Source organism: Pezoporus occidentalis, unplaced genomic scaffold, assembly GCF_034315485.1.
Source record: "Pezoporus occidentalis ecotype Australia unplaced genomic scaffold, CSIRO_AGI_Poc_V1 ctg367, whole genome shotgun sequence".
In the NCBI taxonomy this organism is placed as follows: Eukaryota; Metazoa; Chordata; class Aves; order Psittaciformes; family Psittacidae; genus Pezoporus; species Pezoporus occidentalis.
The window spans coordinates 156,796-171,705 of NW_026915669.1; the positions used below are offsets into that span (position 1 = coordinate 156,796).

General features: G+C 51.3%; 1 protein-coding gene across 2 annotated transcripts in view; it reads right to left on the bottom strand.

The window, feature by feature from the left end:
- JPH3 (junctophilin 3) overlaps positions 1-14,910 on the bottom strand; it is a 56,089-nt gene that overhangs the window by 24,231 nt on the left and 16,948 nt on the right. The window lies entirely within an intron of this gene.

The window sequence follows — 14,910 nt, forward strand, 5'->3', positions numbered from 1 at the left end:
TGTTTTACAGCACTGGCTGCTCAGGGGTGCACAGGAAAGCGCTGGGATGCACTTTGGGATGGCCAGATGAGGTGAGGAAAAGGAGCTTTTCAGTCCAACCACCCCATGTGCAAAACCCAGGCTTGCATGAGCGTGAATCCCTCAGCTCTGTTGACTCACCAGGGGTTATTTCATGTTCCCACTGACACAGTGGAGAGCAGGATCCAGCTCTAATTGCATCAAGCTGTGATGCACCACGAAACAAGAAGCAAAAGTCCCCAAGTGATCAATGCTGGTAACCAAACGCCAGAGCTGAAGGAAGGGAGGGAGGGAGGGATCTCTCCTGATGCATCCCTCTCCCAAGGCTACCCGAACGCTCCGCACCCTGCAGTGAAGGACAGGCGCTTCCAGCTCCAAACCCTTGCTGGCATAGGATCAATAGCTGCAACCAGCACCAGGGAGGGACCAGAGGTTCTGCCTACTTAGGGCAGTATCTCAAACCCTGCCTGCAAGCAGGGGAGGCTTGGCTAGACTTCATGCTCTCCTAGATGGGACAAATTGGGACTGAATTATTAATAAGAGCTGCTGCAGACTGTCTGGCTTCTACCTCTGTGGGAGCATCTCTGATTTAGGGTAGAGCTGCAGCACCCGTCCTGCCTCCCTTGGCTGCTGGCATGGCCTTTGGCTCTGCAGCCTTCATAGGGCACAGCATCCTGCATCCCAGCACCTTTCTGGCCCCAAAAGACCAGTGCAGTAAGCTGACTGCAAGGGCTGGCGCGACCCAAGGCTGGTTTCCGTCTAGACATTTCCCCCAGGGAGTGGGGAGATGGCAGCAATTAGCAACCTGTTTGTTATTTTCCCTATCTGGCATTTATTGCCCCGATAAAACCCGCTTTTAATTCCATCTTGACTCTTTCCACAGCTCTCCTGGCTTGGTTGTTATTGCACTAGGCTTGCCTTGAGTGATTTGTGAAGGCAGTAATACAGTGCTGGTACTCAGGGGGTGGAATATTAGACACACCAACTAGCTATTTGTGCATAAATTCCCATTTACCTGCTTATTGCAAGCATATCTCCCTTGCCCGCTTCCTCTGTCTGCTTTCCCTCCACCCCCCCTACTGCTAGAATTCTTAATCAAGAGGAAAAAGCAGCTAATGTGACCTCTGACATGATGTAATGCAGCCAAAAAAGTCTGCTCTGGCTCTTTGCAGCCAGACAGAAAGCGGGTGCTGCGCATAGCAAAGAGAAAGCCTGGCTTCCCTGCACCCACAGCCAGGATTCCCAGGTCTGGATGGAGATTCTGGGATGGGAGGATGGACCACACCGCTCTGTGTACCAGCAGGGAGAACACGGACTGGGAGGAAGAGTGGGAAACCTCTCATTGAAGAGACAGAGGGAAGGGTTTGGGGATGGCCGGGATGGCACAGGGCAGAAGGAATGGTTATTGCAGGCTCTGAAGTATTGCTCTGAAAGTCACATTTTTAGGAGTCACATTCAGAAAAGTTCTGAATTAAAAAAGAAAAAATGAAGTCAAACCTTTTAATCTTGAAAAAAAAAAAAAAAATCCATTTGTCTGCTATTGCCCAAGAAAGCAAAATACAGAGAAGTATGGAAAATGTTATGGTCAAAAGCCCAAATCTGGGTTTTCCTGTTGTTTTATGCTGGGAAATTAATGGGAAACCATTCCCAAGCCAATTGGGAAACCTTAAGAAGAGCAGGCACCTATGGCCAAGGGGGGGTGAGGCAGTCATGAGGTTTCCAAAATCCATGGAAACAGGGATGGAGCCAGTTCCCATTTAGCTTGTTGCTCCAGGCACCTGTGCCAGATTCTTCTCTACCTTTGTATTTTTGGAGCTTACAAATGTAGAGCAAATTCACCAAGGCATCATTTCCTTGAAAATATCATGGTTTTCATCCAAATAAGGGGAAAACCGAATTATGCCAGGCTGTGTCCTGTCCTGTGCCTGGCCTTTAAGCAGGCAAAGTGACTACTGCTGAAGATCTGAATCACGACTTCGCAAGTAATGGTGCAAAGTCATGGTAACATAGGAGACAAGGATGGGTCACAGTCAAACGTCACATGGCCAAAATCCTGGGAGAAACATGGCCCAAAGCACAGCCAAAGCAAGGTGCATTGTGACCATCTTGGCTGCTCCCATCCTTGTGCATCCCCTGGGACCCTGAGCTGGGTCTTTCCAGGTGGAGAAGGATGAGAGCAGCCTAAGGACCATAATGCTATGATCTTCTCCATCTTGCCTTGTTGCCGTCATCCCACATCGGTTATGGGGCTGCTCGGATTTGTTTATTTTATCCCTGTTGTTCCTAAACACAAAATGCCAGCCCTGGCACAAGAAAATCAAACCCCATCAACTTCAAAGAGCTGAGCTAGGTGGAGCTGGTACCCAAAGGCACATCTGCCACTGTTTCAGGATGCTGCCAGCATCTCTCTCTGGCCACAGGATGCACAGAATAAGCAGAGCCAGGCAGACCCGTACATTTCCCTCCTGCTGGGTTTCCTTCCCTTTAATTCTTTGCCCACTAGCAAGGGCAAAGCTGATGGGTCTTTCACACTGGAGACAATGCTCAAGCTGCCCTGAGATGTTATTTGCAGCTCGCAAGAAAATCAACATCTGGAGAGGGAGTCTCATCTCCTGCCATCTGTCACTTGTAATGGAGCTAGGGAGGATGCAGGTGAGCGGTGTGGCCAGGCAGTAGCTGCCCACCCTGCTGCTTCAGTGCCTGCTAGCACAGACCATCATGTGGGAGATGGGCTTTGCTGTGGAAAAGTACAGCTTTGATGCCACTGTCCCAGCCTGACCGACCAAAGGAGATGGGTTTGGCCTCACTTAGGACCAGGCACTTTGGTGACTCAAACATGGCAGTGATGGGCAGCAATGGGGCAGGAAGCTGCTCCTGGGACACAGTCCCCTCTCCCAAGTCAGACTCAGAGGCATCAAGAGCGAGCTCCAGCTCCATGGATGGAGTTCATGCTTTTCTTATAAATCAGGAGCATTGCTATCTTCTGGAAAGTGATGGGTGGTGATGAAAAACCTGCAGGAACCTGCTCAGAGCAGGGTTTGGGAAGAGCTAGCTTCAAGGAAGGGAAAGGAATGAGCAGGGGGGATGCTGCCTGCTCTCCAGCTGTCGTGTTTTGGTTGGGGCAGGTTTCCACGATTTCACTGGATAACTGCTATGTACATAACGGAAAATGCACATAAAGGGAATGTGAAATGTTAACGTCCCTCCTTTCATCTGCTCTTGCAGAGTGCTAGCAGACAGCCCTCCCCGCACACATCCGAAAGGCACAACCACGCCACAAAGGCTCCTCTAACCCTGTGCAAAAAATAGCGCATTACAAACGAGCCTGCCACTTCCAGGCAGGAGGCAAAACAGGTTGGAAGGAACCACTGACAACCCTTGGAAAAGGAAAAAAAAGGAAAGGAGAAAAAGCCCAAGAAAACACAAGCGGAGGCACAAAATCTCTGAGGAACCCGGGCAGGGCTGCATCATCCTCACACTGCAGACCTGTACCCTCTGTATTCAATGCAAACACAGAGCAGCAGAAAAGCCCTACATCAATGCTGCATTCGGGTGGAGGTTTTTAGATGCACAACAGACCAAGTTAGAGCTCCCCAAGCAGCCATAACTCAGCCTGCTTGGACATGTGTAGCACTGAGTTTGGCTGCACATGCTGCTGACTGTAATGACTTCAGGCTGGATCCTGCATTCTGGTTGCATCACCCTGTCTCCAGGCAAGGCTGGCTCCGAAGGTGGTACTGCCAAAACCCTTGTGAGCCCATCCCAGCTTGTTAGGTTGGGGAAACACCAGGGGTTTGGTGGGAAGCTTGGTGGTGGTGGGTCTGGATTGTTGGTTTGGTTAACATTGCCCATCCCCTTGGATTTATCGAGGAGAGGAGGGTACAGACGCAATCGGGACATGAACATCCCCAGTCCAGCCACAAACCTGGAGCATCCTTTGTGGGATGGGTGAAGGAAGTTAGGAAAAGCCTGGCTCGGTGTGGACACTGGGTACCTCCTCCTGCCATGACCCTCCCCAGGCTGCAGGTTAAAAGGTGGAGGATTTGGTGGACCATCAGCATCCCAATCTTAGCCTCCATCACTAGAAGGGTCCCCAAACCAGCCCATTCCTCCTCATTTTTCACACTGACTCCCTTGCTTGGCTGATGCCACACACAGGATAAAGATTGGGGTGGGAACCTCAGTGCCAAAGGGGCAAAATGAAGCACGGAGAACTCAACCAGGTCATGGGCAAAGGGAGCAAAGGGAGCCTCTGGTCTGCCCTCTGGGAAGCCCCCACATCCCTTTGAAGAGCCATCGGCATTGCCTGGCTCTTTGGGAATTACTGGGGCCTATTCCCTACAGCCAAAGGAAAAGTGCTCAGAATAAGAGAATTTGGGGAGTTCAGATGAAAAACTTCAGATGAGGGAGGCAATGGCAGGCAAGCAAAACACATCAATTTAATTTCAGTTTCATTTTGATGCCTAAGAAAGAAGGAGTAAAAACAAATTCTAAAGCAAAACACAACAGAACTGCAAGGAAAAGTCTTTTTCTCCCTTCCTGACCCTTCGCCCTGTTCGGGTTTTGGCTGAAACACCCTGGAAGCTTCCAAGTTTTGGTCACCTCAAGCAAAACAGACATTTGGCAAAAGAACTTTCCAGGCAACGTTTTTTCTGCTGCTGGAGCCACAAAGGCCTGAAAGAGGCAGAGTAACATTGAGCTCATTGTCCTCCTTTCCCCTGGTGATGGGCTGATGGAGAGCGATGATCCATGGTATATCCTGGCCAGCACCCAACAGAAAAACCCACCCCAGTTGGGACCAAACTGCGAAAACCCAACCCACATCCAGACCCAATGACAAACTCGTTTAACTGAACTTGGTATTGTAGTTCCAGCACGGTCTGGACTCAGGCAAAGACATGGAGCTGAAATGGCCTCAGGAGCACTGATGGATGCTCTCCAAGCTGTCAGAGGAGAGGTGGTTGGTCTCTAGCCTTGCCATCTGGGACCTTGCTGCCTCCAGCCCTGTGGGGTGATGTGACAGCAGTCTAAGGGATGTGTTAAAATGGTCTGCTCCTCTGAGGGATGAAAAACCAACCTCTAGGTCCCCAAGAGATGTTTGGAAAGCAAATACATCCACGTCTTGCTCCAGACACCCAGGATGAGGCTGATTCCCTGCCTGAGTGAGATGCTGGTGATGGGCATCACTTTGTGCACCTCTTGCCACAGTCAATCTCACCACGATGGACCCAGTGATAACGGGAATGCTCTCCTCTGCTGTAAGGTGCAACTGGCCACCAAAGTGGCTGGTTGGAGACAGCCATGTGCTGGACACAGCTGCATCATCTCCATCCGAGGCTATGGCATCCAGCTACCCACCAAGATCCCTCAGGAATGATGAGAAAATGCCGAGCCAGAGCAAAAATGCTCCTCACAGAAAGCATGCGGCAGACAGCACTCCTTTAACCCCATTGCTTAACACCATCCTGGAAGATGCTGAGTGGGTACAAGGACCCTGCTTAGCTGTGCCCCAAAGCCGTGGTACCACCACCCCTTGGTGCAGCCAGCTGAGCAGAGTTGGGTTGGATGTAGACCTACACAGCAATCTCAGCTGCTAACAGTACCCACCAAATCAGCCCTAATAAAAGCAACATGAAATGCTAAAATGCTGCAGAAAGATGTTCTGTGCCAGGCTGCTGTCACCATTCTCTATAGCTCTGGTCCCCATGGGGAAGGATGGAAGGGACAAGAGTGTTTGGTGATATTTATTGTTGTGTTGAGCGCTGCCTGGGGCTGACATGGTCCTCTGGTGCACATCACCCGGTCCTCTGCACCCAGTGGATGCAGACAGGAAGGAGAAGGGCTGGTGGTGCCCTGGGCAGCCAGACAGAGGTGGGCAGACCCGTCTGCAGTGTGAGAGCCGGCCACAGCCCTGATGGATGTGGAGGGGGAAGAAATATATATCATCCCGTTGCCACAGCAACGAGCAGCTCCTGCCTGCCTCAAACTTCAGAACCCACCCAAAGGAGCCTCTTTCCTCATCCCTCATCCCTGCTGCCTGCATGGGCTTCTGCTCCCTGTCACCTGAGGGGTTTTGAGCACCAGGAGCCTAAAAGCCAGCCAGCACCCCCCAAATAATCCACTCCTCAAGACGGGAGACCATGCATGAGCTGCTGGGTCTGCAGCACGGTTTGCCTGCTCAGCCCCACTCCCTGCACCCAGTCTGATCCTCACCTATGGCTGCTGCTCATCCCAGCTTACCCCAAGCACCCTGTAGGGTGCCCTGGATGGGATGCTGCTGCTGGAGACCTGCTGGGGCAGTGGGTGCACTTGCTGGTCTCCAAACGCTGATGTGCCCTGAGGCAAGCAGGCAGCGCTGGGTTTGCAGGTCCATCACACTTAAGCAGCCAGCAGCACAACAGGGGAAGGGACCCGGAGCCTGGCTCTGCCAGGAGAGAATCTGGGCTTTTAATTATTTATGCTTCACTTCCGTGCTATGGTGATGAGAGACAGAGCAGACAGAGAGAGACATCCACATAACGGAGAGAAGGCTGCAGCCTGGTTCCCCAGGGAGGCCATTTATCCGACTCAGGTTTGCTGAAGGGCTACCAGCCCCTGTGCCAGTTCTGCCCCTTACCTCTCCCCTTGCAAAAGTGCCTCATCCCTGGCTCTTGTCTCTGCCACCGCTTTTCTGGAGAGTTTATTCGCAGGACCACAGGGGTGGGAAGAGCTGTCACCCGCCATGGCTGTTTGACATTCCCAAGGGATCTTGCTGTGTTGGATGGGGACAGGCTGTGCTGCCTGACAGTGCGGTGGCTGTGGGACAGCTCTAGTGACAGTGGTGTCCAGCTTTGAGCCCACAAACCTGTTTCTCCTCCATAAGGCAGCCCAACCCCAAGGAACTGCTGCTCAGGGTTCATGGTGGCATCACCGAGCCATCGAGGCTTACAAGGATGCTTCATGGCAGGGTATCCACTGATCCAGCCTTGCTTGGGTTCACTGACCCAGCAGGTTTTGCTTTGGGGATGGATACTAGACATGCTTTAATTGAGCAGAATGAGTTTAGCAAAGCTAAAACACATTTCTCCCTTCTGCCATGAAGGTCCATGAACAGGAGCTGGTGCTGCTTGTAAGGAGTCTACACATCTACCATTGGGGGGCACCCAGCCCATCTCCCATGTGAGCTGCTCCTGAGGCTGAACCAGGAGACCAACAGTCCTCAAATGACATGCCATGTGCCTGGAGGGTGACACACAGGGATGGGGTGGGGTGCGTTTGGGCCATGGTTGCACCAAGCAGGCAGGAAAGGGCTGCTGCCAGCCCACCATTCAAAAGAGTAGTAGAGGTGGGCTAAGACTGAATAGAAGGTCTTGCCGGATGGTGTGCTGAGCACCAGACATGGCTACATTGCTGTTGTGGGTTTTTGGGGTGCTTGGCACCCTGAAGAATTGGGAACTTCCTTAGTCACGGTATTAAAGGGATAATCAGTCAGATCCATGGGTTAAATCCCCCTAGGATTTTCAGGGGGAAATTTGCTTAGCAGGGTCTATGGTCAAATCCTTTAATTTCCTGGATTAGGAAGCTAGGACAGCTTGTTATTTGTCCTGCATGGAGGAGGCAACAGAAACCTCATTGCTTGAGGCTTTTCAAACTGAAGAGCACCAAGGGACATCCCCACCACGGCAGTGCTGGTGTTCCCCCCCAGCATCCCAGTCTGTCTGCAGCAGGAAGCGGTGCTAATGAACATTACCCAGGAAAACACTCAGTATTTTTGCTCCATTCTGCAATTTCGTCTCAGTTGTGCTCCTGATATTGCTTTTGCCTCTCTCCAGAAGGGGCTTTGGTGGAGGGACAGGAGCATGGGGCTGTTGGGGCTGTTGCTGCAATGAAGCAGGAGGATGGACCAGTGGGAGCAGCGCAGCCAGCAGGAACGCATGCCAGGAAACCCAAAAAGGGAGATCTCGGAGAGGGGAAAGCGCTCAGGCCTCCTTTAGGAGATGGGAAGGCAGCACAGACACAGACAGGGACCCCAAACCTTCCCCTCAGCAATCCTCTGCTATCAAAGCTTTGAGGTGCAGCATTACTGGGGTGCAGCAAGGGAGCAGGCAGGGCACGGCACAGCAGCTCCCACCAACGCAGCCAGGGGGTTTAGGGTGGTGGGACACGGTGGGATGCTACAGTTCATCATCCTCTGCATGCAGTCCTCGGGCCTGCCAGGTTTGGGTGTACCCCTACCAGTCTCCTTGCACCCTGCAGAGGGTGAGGATGAGGATGGAGGAGAGCGATGGGGCTGCGAGCCAGGCAGCTGCGCAGGCTGTGGGAGGATCTCTCCCTTCCCTCCCGAAGATCGCTGAGAAAAGCAACACTGCAGCTTCTGCTCATTGAATAGGAAAGGCAACAGAAAGGAAAATCAGGGGATTGTTGCTTTTCCTTCCCCCCCATCTCACGAAGAGCTGCTTCACCCAAAAGCAGGCGTCAGTGTGAAGAAAAGGCTTCACCATCCTCTTCTTCAGCTCATTCCCTCTTCCTGATGCTGCGCAGGCAGTCAGGGTGGGCAGGAGGTTGTTGTGTTAGTGATGGGATCTAACACTGCTCAGGGGGCTGAAATCATCCTGCACCACCTCCTGAGAAGGGCTGATTCTGCAGCAGGACAGCAGTGCCGGCCACTCAGCCCATATGCTAAGCTGGTAAAAGGCTTGGATCAGAAACCAAGCAGATGATCTGGGCTGTGATGGGCTGCTGTGTGATGCCGGAGAGGAGGAAGAGGAGGAGGAGGAGGAGGCAGCCTCCACTTTGGCCCCCATGCAGCCCCTCACCTCCTGCCCATGTCTCCAGGGCAGCCCCTTCCCATGGAGGTGGTGCCTGCCAGGAGTGAATCACTCTCCTGTCCTTCCTCCTGCGCTGCCGGACGGTGCCATCCCTGCCTGTTTCCATCTGGTCCCACTGACAAAGCGACCATGCTCCAGCACCAGCACAGATCTCCTATCCCGGCTTTGCCACTGCCGCTTCCTCCCACATCCCAGGACCCTTCTCCTACTTCATTCTATGGCAAAACCATCCCCTCCAGTCGCACTTTGCTGTGGGCCTGCTCCAACACAAGCTGCGTCTGCCAAGACTGTGTGGATTTTGGAGGTCTTCACCTATGAGCACAGGGAGTAGATCCATCTGGGACCACGGTGAATCCAACAGGCTGTGAATCTCTGCCCTGCCCATGTTATTCCATCAGGACCTAGCAATGTTGGAAATAATGATATGAATGCAAGTCACACACCTGGGTCATGGAGCCAGGGTGGTTTAGGTCATATTTGGCTCAGCAGAGAGGGAAGGCAGTGGGAGCTGCCAAGCTGGGAGTCATGGTCGAGGGATGGGAGAGCGAAGAAAGAAGAAGGGCTAACGAAACCATGCTAAGCTGCTCTCTTAGAAGCTAAAAAAGACCCTGCTGCGGTTTTTCCAGTTGGATTATTCTGTAAAGCATCATTCCTATGAAAGGCACTTAATTTTCCAGCCTGTTCATATCCATGCACGGATGTGTCCCTGCAGCCCTGCATCGCAACGCAGGCAGCGGGTGGCAGTTGGGGACACGCAGGGCTGGCCTTGCATGAGTGTGCCACCTAGTTCTGACTTTTGACGTGGCCACAAAAAAGCTTAATGCTGTAAATCCTGTCTGAGCAGGAAGTTATTACACTGGCATTGCAAGAGGACTTAAACAGTCACGGTGCAGGCAGCATGTCCCGCAAGAGCCAGTCATGGGTAAGGATGTGATGCTCCGGGATGCCATACTCAAGTGTCCTGAACTGAAGGTGCTCGCAGTGAGTCAGATGTGACTGTGTCATCCCAGCTGATAGTGGCACTGGGATGGGAGGAATAACAGCTGATCCTAATCTCTGCTGCCACAGTATTGCCTGAGCCCTGTCACACACGGGAGCTTGTGCACAGGCACAGGAGGAAGATAGGGAGGTGGCAGAGGGAAGGAAAGCCAGTGTGCTGTGCTGCAGCTCAGCTCTGTGTCAGTGGTGCTGCCAGCCCTGCACTTTCCTCCTGTCTGCATGGCACAGGGGATGGTTTTGGGGAGAGAGGGAACAAAGGAAAAAGACAATGCTGCCACAGAGAGAATTACGTCCTGCCCCAGCTAACCTCAGCCCTTGAGTCACTTCTGCCCATCCCATCTGTGCTCCCCTCCCTGTCCCATTGCACCCCTCAAGGAAAGGATGCAGAGATTGGGAAAGGATGGAGGGTTCAAGCTCTCCCTGCCTGAGACCCAGCAGGTACCAGGTGATGCCATCAGTGACCCCACTGGTCCCCAACTAATGACTCCTGAAGAGGGGCAGCACTTCTCCAAGGGAACATAAGTAGAGGAACTGGCTCCGGAGGTGCGCAAAGAAGGGCTGGATGAGGCAGTGGGGGGGCCCTGACACACGTGGTCTTACCCCTAAATCATTCACTCAGCCCCATCCGCACAGGCAGTTCCACTGTGACCCACTTTGGCTTCAGTCCACTGCCAGCTCGTCCCTGCCATCCTGGCACACAAAACCCTTTGGGGCCACATTGTTCCCCTTAACCCCCATCCCTCCTCCTCCTTTCTGCCTCCATCCGCAGCACAAGCCCTGCTGGCAGCACGAGGCAGGGATTAGGGCGATACTAATGTGGGAGCCCCGCAGCCACCTCCCCCAGGCATGAGAAAAGCCAGCAGAAACCTTAAATCAAATGCAGCTAAGTACAATTGCAAAGCTGCAGGCACAGGCCTGAGAGAGCATTAAGCAGCATTATCATGGCTCGGTGTACTGCCAGTAGTGACATTACCGCAACTTAAAATGTTTGGGATCAGAACTGCAGAATCTATTCTTTTCTGTGGGTTTTGCCTGGGCTGCTTTTTCATTTTTCTGCAGAAAATAACTGTTTGGCTCAGACAACCTTACACACTTTGCTGTTCAGCTCTTGGGGGCTTTTCTTGCCTCCCTGCTCCCCATCATATTTCAAACACAAATGGATGCATCATCACTGCAGCATCCTGAAGGAGCACCCGTGCTGAGTCCAAACATCTTCCTTTACCTGCCCTCACTGCCAGTTTGTCTTTATTCACTGCCTTTTCCTTTTTTCCTCCAGTTTCCCTTTCTGAAGTTGAATGACACTGCACTAATCTGTAGCCCGACTCCTCCTGAGACTATTGAGCTTAATTATATTTTCTCATCATTGGTGAATGGCTCAGCTATAATTACGCCTGGAAGTGTGTTACTTAGGACTAACCTGAAAGCAGCACCCCCTCTGGGGTGCTAGGTCATTGGCTGCTCTGGGGTGCTGTTATTTAAGATGCTGAACAACAGGGCCCCAGGAAGCTTGTGCTAAGTGCTTGCTAAATGCCACCCATGTTTGGGACTCACAACCCTAGCTCCGGTGATGGCACTACCTCTCCTACATAGTGCAGCCACGAATTACAAAACCTTGAACTATGGTAGCAGAAGGAAAACCTGGAGAGAATTAAAGTCTGTCTGCTTTGCATTGAAACTATCATCATCTGCTGCTGAGGGCTGGAGTCAGTCCTGAGGTCTCACTGCGCTCCACATGCATCTATCAGCATCAGCATGGCTGGTGGCCGTGCTGAAAGCCAAGGGGTGGAGATGGTCTTTCTGGCCCACCACTCTTGCCTGGATATTACATTTTAGTTGACCATGACATATGAGTGCCTATGGACAACTTGCCTTAGGTATTAATGTTAGCACTAAGGAGATGAGAGCCGGCATCTCCAGTGCATCCTTCATCCTTCCAGGGTAGCAGGAGAAAGAGTGATGGCTCCTGGCTGATATGAGAGGGAATTAAACACTCCACAGCACAAAAAGGACACTTTGAACCCTCATTTTAGACAGGCTTATAAGGGTCTTCCCCCTTGGCTCTCTTGGAAAACCCAGAGTTGATCTCAATGGTAGTTTTTCAGACCTGATTCACAGCCCTTCTCGGCCATTGACTTTATACGAATTACTTCACAGCAAATTAGACATAAAAGAGGAAAGAAAGTGTTCTTTAATTTCAATTGCATCAAAGAAAATTTAGAAGGATCATCTACTGAACCTAAAAACTATTCCCTAAATGAGCTTATTTTCCTGCGTCACATTGTACACTGTTCAGACTAAAACACCTTTAAGAATCCAATTTACTTTCCATAGTGTACTGGAGACTTCTCCAGTACACTGTGTTTTTAGCCTACTTTCCTCAGGAAATGGGGCTTACTTATGTGATTGTGCTGTTTATATATCTATATGCCATCACTCCCACACTAATAACTTTTGAACGTGTTGGCCAATTCCAACCAAATCTGACAGAGCAGCAGAATTTTCAAAAATACTGAAATCTTACAAATTTAATGAAATATGTGGGTGGGCACATATTTTCCCCCACCAGGGGAAAGGCTGCACAGTGAACTCAGCCTTATTATTAGACAGAAAAGAACACACACACATGCAAGCACATACATACACAGCCACACACCAGTGCTGTTATGAAACCCCCAGGTGTTGGTAAGCCAGAGCTCATGCTGGTGTGAGGCAAGGAATATGGTACCTCTAAGCCACCAAACCACCAAACCAAGCATCAGGACTCCACCGATGCACCCACTGCCTAAGTTGTGCATTTCTTTCCATTTGGAAGATGCAGCTTGGTGTGGGCACTGCAGGGAAGTGTTTATCCATTTAGAAGCTTTAAAGTTAACCGGACTGATGATATGGAAGCCTTTCTAGCTGGTTCTAGGTTTGTAAAAGCTTGCTCTCTTGTGGCTCTGCGCGCTGAGAACAGCAAAAGCCTTCACAAAAGGGAAGAGCTTGAGCTGAAGGATGATCGGTTTTGGACCGGCACGTTGAGGTGCTTGGGCCTCTCCTGCACATAGTCAAATTGCACACCTGAGATACTGCCTAACACCTTGGGGCTAAGCCTGTTCACCCACCTAATCCCGCATGCCCTGTGTCTCCAGCAAAGCCTAAATCCCTCAGTCCTGCCTGGGTTGTATTGGGATGATTTGGCTCTCTGTTGATAGGATTTGGGGCCCCACCATAAAACACAGCAGCCAAAGTTCCCCGGACGGCTGTCATCCATGATTGGTAACCCAGCACTAATGCACAGTGCACGTCACATTGGAGTCTGTCTGTGCAGGAGATCAATAAAGGGCTTTTCAACACACCAGAAGCCTTCATGCACCGGAGGCGATGGCTGTGCCATAAAAAGAACCAAGCCCTGGGTTCCCAGAGCTTGCTTTCTTCCATGTGTGTCTAGTAAAGGACAACTAGTTAAGACCAAACAGTGGAGGGAGCTGGGCTGCAGGGTGGAGATGTCGGGTTGCTGGTGGGACCAGGTTAGTCTCTGGCAGTATCGTCAAAGCAGTGCGCTCCCATTCATTTATCTCTTTGCATCTTCACTGATGACTGAAGGGGTCCTCTGTGACCCCCCAAATCCCACAGGTTTTCCTCCTCCTCCATGCACACGTGTGATTACAGGATGCATCCTCCCTCCCAGCACTGCTGCTGCTGTCCAGCAGAGCTCAGGACCATCTTATCCCAGCTGGTGCAGGGGAGGAAGGTACTTGTGCTCTGCATCCCTATCTGATTTGATGTTTTCCATTCTGTCTCATAATTAGAAGGTAGAATATCATATGCCCAGAGCTCATTAAGCATTTCCAACATGGGGAGCGGTCATAACTCTGCCAACTCCCACTATCGTGACTTTCCAGGACCATTAGCACCTAGGGACAGAGGATGCTTGGGTTCTTAGACCTGGCATCCCACAGCAGACTAGAGCTCCAGGCTTCCAGGACTGCAGGAATGCCTTTGTACTGAGGCATTCACATCCCCAGATGACAGGGAAAGATCTGGGTTTTCCGCTGCTCTGCAGTCTGTTTCCTACCTGGCAATCCAGTGGGATTTCTTTCCTTTTCCAAAGCTTTGACAACAGTTTCGTACAACATCATCTCAAAAACATCATCAAGCCCAAATATGCTCCCAAAGCAGGCCTGGGAGTCTAATTTATATTGCAGATAAGTCATCGGTAGACGTGCTGATAAAGATTCCAAGTGTGACTCTGCATACCAATGATTCAGACCCAACAGCTAATCCAGCACAGGAGACTGAAGAGGTACCTGGGTTTTTCCCTGAACCCCAGCCCATTTTCCCCAGCCTGGCTGCTATATGTAGCATTTGCTCATAAAACAGAAAGGAACGACCATGCTCTAATAAACCATCCCCAAGGAGCCCTGACTTTGACAGAGGAGACTTTTCTCAGCTCACCTCTTGTTAGGAGCTCACTGTAAGTCATGAAGTGCCAGGTGCCAGCTAGAAGGTGCTTGAGTTCTCCCTGCTTTGAGCTGGAAGTTGGACCCTATTTCAAGCTAAATCAGACATTACTCCTATCCCCCTGCTCCCCCCTTCTTTCAGATACATAAGGTCCTTGCCCTGAATCACTGAGCAGTTCCATGATGGCTACAGCCAGCCCAGGGAGTAAGGGGCTTCTTGGGGCCAGTAGGGATTATTTGGGTACCCACAGCTTCTTCTTCCTAGCAGAGCGTCAGGCAGGGCAAACCCTCCACAGGCATCAGCTGCAGCCAGTGATTTGACTGCTTTTCCACTCAAAACCTCTTTTGGGAACGGAAATAGCTAGGAATCATCCCAGTGCAGGCCAGCCTTGGGATGGCTCCTCTTGGCTATAAGTCAGACAGAGGATATGGGCAAATGACATCTCAGGAGCAATTCTGCTAAGGGTATCATCCTGCTTACTAAAGAGGCTAGGGAGAAATGGGGTAAATAACCCAGTAGTTCCTAAGTGACAGTTATCAGCATGTGAGACCCACATTGTCAGCCACAAGTGCATGGCACAATCACCCCTTGCACAGGCTGCATCATTCTGGGTGACCTTGCACGGTCTTGCTGGCTGGGTTGC